The following is a 5,108-nucleotide window of genomic DNA, read 5'->3' as shown; positions in this document are numbered from 1 at the left end:
CTCCGTTTTCAATGCAAGTTTGCACGTTCTACATGGTCTGTCATCCAAATAGCGTCAAATTTGTATCCGCCCACAAGTGTTGCCAATATTTTTGGCCATTGGTTGAACGGTATTCCAAATAGGTTCAAAACGCTAATGATTTCTATAGGTTATTTTCCGGTGTACGCACTCGCTTCATACATGGTCAACACTACAACGAGTGGAGTACCAACCGCTGTTCAAGGCCGTGTATACGCGATTGGAGCACATGGCTAAGGAGGTTTTTTCCCAACATGTGTGGCAGCATAACCTCTGGATTGACCCACCACTACTTTCGACATAAGCATACTATCGGTCTATAGGACTCTACTGTTGCTGTTTTGTCGGTTTTGTTTCTTTTCTTTCTGTCAAACTTTATATACTTGGCTGTGTGCATCTTAATTATGCCGAGGCCGGGTGTTACTCATAATGCTTTGTATCCACTTGATGATACATTTTTGAGATAATAAAAGGGCACTTTATAAAAAAAAAAGCAACAACATGGAGCATTTGCGCCACTGAATAAGCCTTGTATCAGGAAAACAAAGAACTTGTCAGCGGTTCATCTGAAATAAAGGTCTAATACTATATATATGACAAATATTAGTTATGCAGAGGCCGGGTGTAATGCTTAAACCTTTTAAGTAATAAAGCGCCCATTTTCGAAAAAATATATGACAAATATATAGTGTATGTATGAAATATAAAATTTCCACCCAAAGATACATACCCCTGTTTTGCACAAGGCTCTGAAGAAATCTCAATCACTGAATTACTGACAGTCGTGTTTGCAGATCACTGTATATTTCATGGACACAACTGCTTTTGAGTATTGATTGAAATCAAGTCTATAGAGAGTATAACTAACCGACTCACGGGTTTACATATACATCAATCCCAATCAAAGGCAAGGGATTTACCGCTTGGGTCCATGAACTGATCCCACCTGTAAGGGCTGGCTGATCTTTATGGAATTCCTTCAACCAAATCCCATTAAGCGCCTCCTCTTTAGAATACTCCCTCCAACTTGGGGCAGTCTTCGATCCGTGGAGCTGCTGCAGGGGACACTCCGGTAGTGTCTCTACCCTTGGGCACTGCTTCAACCACAACTTCTTGAGCACGGTGACTCCATACATTCCATCTGGAAATGTAGTCAGTGCGTCGCACCGATACACATCTGGAAATGTTCTAATATTTCAGCATTATCCAATGGCACTGTTGATGTACAAACAAGAAGAAAATAATTTAGCCTGGCTTTCCCAACAAGTTGTAGTGACACTGGAATGAACTCCAAGTACAAACTCTGAATCACAACATTACAAAACTGATATGCAGCTTATACAAGCACACTCAATATTCAGTGCTGACGTATTGAGCTCTTACACTCATGCACTTGAATGGAGTATCAACGGATCACCTCGAAAGAATCGCTGGCCCAAAGTTCATACATCTCTTTGCCTGAATGGATCTTAGTCTGAACTCTTAAGTCTTAACACATCCAACAGTTCATCATACTTTGAACTTCACATGTACTCCGTGTTGGGTGGCTACATACATGTCCCTTGTGGATGATGCGTGCATCCTCACATGTACAAGATGATCTAACAGTTTGTTTGCATATCAGCATACATGGTACTTCATTGCCATTCCACAAAATCCTCAAAAATCAAATGGGCAACATGGTACTAATTATCTGTCAACTACTCAACTGATGTATAGTCGGTATTTTCGTTTGAAACAACATATATTTCACTCGGACAAGTACTCATGATTTCCCTGCTGGTCTGACCCCAACGTGCGTGGTAGCTAGCTTCCACATGCATGTTTCCTCGATGATATAAGACTAGTCATAGTGGGGAGTAACTTAGAGTATGTAACACCCGGATAATTAGGCTACAGTAAAACTCTCCTGATGATGCCATGTCATCTCTGTTACTGTTGCTAATCAAGTGTTAGTTCAAAACATCTCAAATTCAAAAAAATGAATTAGTGACAAACACGCAAAGTTTTCAAAAGTCAAAACAAAAATGTTCGGTGGGTGCCAAATATTGCACTGGTAATTATTGTGGAGAAAACATTTTTTTAGAAAGTGCCTAAGTATTTTAAAGTGAAATAAAACAGAAAAGAAAAATAAAGAAAAGAAAAGAAAAAGAACCCCCTCCCTCACTGGACCAGGCGGCCCTTGCTCGCAGGCCAGACCGGCCCACCTGGCCTAGCTGGCCAACCGCCGGCCCAGCCCCTCCCCGGGTCGCCTTCCCCCCTGTTCCCCCGACCGGGGTCGCAACAGGGGCGAGCCCCGCCGGACCGCCTCGACGGCGACTGCCCGGAGAGGATAAGGTCGACCCCTCCCCTCGACGCCTCGGCCTCCTCCCCACCTACCTCCATTCCCCTCTCTCGCCTCCCAGATCCACACGCTCCTCCCCCTCTCTGTCTCGCTCGCCCGCCTCACCCGAGCGCCATCGCCGCCGTCCCACCTCGCATCACCGCGGTGACCGCCTCCCTCGTGCTCCTCCGACGTAACCAGCCGCTCCTCTACGTCGACTATGGCCACGAACGCGAGCCGACGAGCCCCACCGCCCGGACCTGCGCCTTCTTCTTCCTCCTCAGATCGCCGGCGATCTTCCTCCTCTCCGGCGACTCCTGCTGCTACTAAGCCTATCACCGGCCTCCGTGTGCCGCTCGGTGAGATCCTCCGTCTCCTGCTCCCCTCCGTTAGCCTCTACGCGTGCCGTAGCTAGCTGCCGCCGCGTCCGTGCTCTGCTCGCCGCCGACGATCTTGTGGCCGTCGTTGTGGTCGATGTCACCACTGCCTGAGGCCACGGTCGAACTCCTGGTGCTCACAGGAGCCCAACGAGCACGAGCCCGTGCTTCCCCGTACCCCCTAGCTCTAGTTCCGTCGACGCCCGAACTCCGGCGTCCGCTCCGCCGCTCGCCACCACCGTCTTCGGCCGTTTCCGGCCAAGCCACCCCCACAGTTCGACGCGCAAGCATGCGCCCGTTCGAACGCGGGTAGCCGCGCACGAAACGACCCCCTGTGGCGATTTTCCGAACGACTCCGGCGACGCGCCGCCGCGGTTTTGGTCGCCGGAGCTCTCTCCGGCGCCGACGCCGACGTGGCTCGATGGCCCCCGCCCCTGGGTCGCTGGCTAGTGGGTCCTGGGGGCCCCGTTGACTGGGTTGACCCAGTCAACTGCTGACCAGGCAGCCCAGTGCCACTGACACGTGGGCCCCACCGCCTATATAGTTAATTAAAATGTTTTAATAATTAAAACCTAATTAGTTACTAATTAGAGACTGACATGTGGGCCCAGTAGCTATTTAATCTCAGATTAGTTTAATTTAAACTCTGTTAATTAACAGTGGCTGACATGTGGGCGCCACCTGTCTGGTTTGACTGGTCAGCCGACCTGTTGACCTGCTGACGTCAGCATTGCATCATGCTGATGTCATAATTCCCTTTTATGTTAATTTAAATAATTCCAGAAAATGATTAAATCTTTAGAAAATCATATAAAATAATCCGTAACTCGGATGAAAATACTTTCTACATGAAAGTTGCTCAGAATGACGAGACGAATCCGGATACGCAGCCCGTTCGTTCACCACACGTCCCTAGCATAGTGAACCTGCAACATTTCACCTCCGGTCCATCTGTCCGAAAATGCGAAACATCGGGAATACTTTCCCGGATGTTCCCCCCTTCGCCGGTATCACATACTACCGCGTTAGGGCACACCTAGCATCACGCTTTGTCATGTCATGCATCGTCATGCATCTGTTTGCATTGTATTCATTGTTTCTTCCCCCTCTTCTCTCCGGTAGACTACGAGACCGACGCCGCTGCTGGTGCCCCGACCGACTACGCTGTTGACGACCCCTCCTTCTTGCCAGAGCAATCAGGCAAGCCCCCCCTTGACCACCAGATATCGCCTATTCTTCTCTATACTGCTTGCATTAGAGTAGTGTAGCATGTTACTGCTTTCCGTTAATCCTATCCTGATGCATAGACTATCCTGCTACTATTGTTGTTACCTTTACCTGCAATCCTACATGCTTAGTATAGGATGCTAGTTTTCCATCAGTGGCCCTACATTCTTGTCCGTCTGCTGTGCTATACTATCGGGCCGTGATCACTTGGGCGGTGATCACGGGTATATACTTATATACTCTATACATGACACCTGTGGTGACTAAAGTCGGGTCGGCTCGTAGGAGTACCCGCGAGTGGATCTTGTGGCGGAGCGACAGGGCAGGTTGAGACCACCTAGGCGAGAGGTGGGCCTGGCCCTGGACGGCGTCCGCAGTTACTTCAAAATAACACGCTTAACGAGTTCTTGGTATTTGATCTGAGTCTGGCCATTTGGTCTATACGCACTAACCAACTACGCCGGAACAGTTATGGGCACTCGACGTCGTGGTATCAGCCGAAGCCTTCGTGACGTCAGCAACTGAGTGGCGCGCGCCGGATTGGACTGGAACGCCTACTAGGCTAGGTCTGCTTTCGGCCGCGTTCGCAACGTGCAGGTGTGCAATGGGCGATGGGCCCAGACCCCTGCGCCATAGGATTTAGACCGGCGTGCTGACCTCTCTGTTGTGCCTAGGTGGGGCTGCGACGTGTTGATCTTCCGAGGCCGGGCATGACCCAGAAAAGTGTGTCCGGCCAAATGGGATCGAGCGTGTTGGGTTATGTGGTGCACCCCTGCAGGGAAGTTTATCTGTTCGAATAGCCGTGTCCCTCAGTAAAAGGGCGACCCGGAGTTGTACCTTGACCTTATGACAACTAGAACCGGATACTTAATAAAACACACCCTTCCAAGTGCCAGATACAACCCGGTGATCGCTCTCTAACAGGGCGACGAGGAGGGGATCGCCGGGTAGGATTATGCTATGCGATGCTCCTTGGAGGACCTCAATCTACTCTCTTCTACATGCTGCAAGATGGAGGCTGCCAGAAGCGTAGTCTTCGACAGGACTAGCTATCCCCCCCTTATTCTGGCATTCTGCAGTTCAGTCCACTGATATGGCCCTTTACACATATACCCATGCATATGTAGTGTAGCTCCTTGCTTGCGAGTACTTTGGATGAGTAC

The sequence above is a fragment of the Aegilops tauschii genome, chromosome 7 (genome assembly GCF_002575655.3).
Source record: "Aegilops tauschii subsp. strangulata cultivar AL8/78 chromosome 7, Aet v6.0, whole genome shotgun sequence".
Classification (NCBI taxonomy): Eukaryota; Viridiplantae; Streptophyta; class Magnoliopsida; order Poales; family Poaceae; genus Aegilops; species Aegilops tauschii.
The sequence above is the reverse complement of the archived record's forward strand: the minus strand, read 5'-3'. Positions refer to the sequence as shown.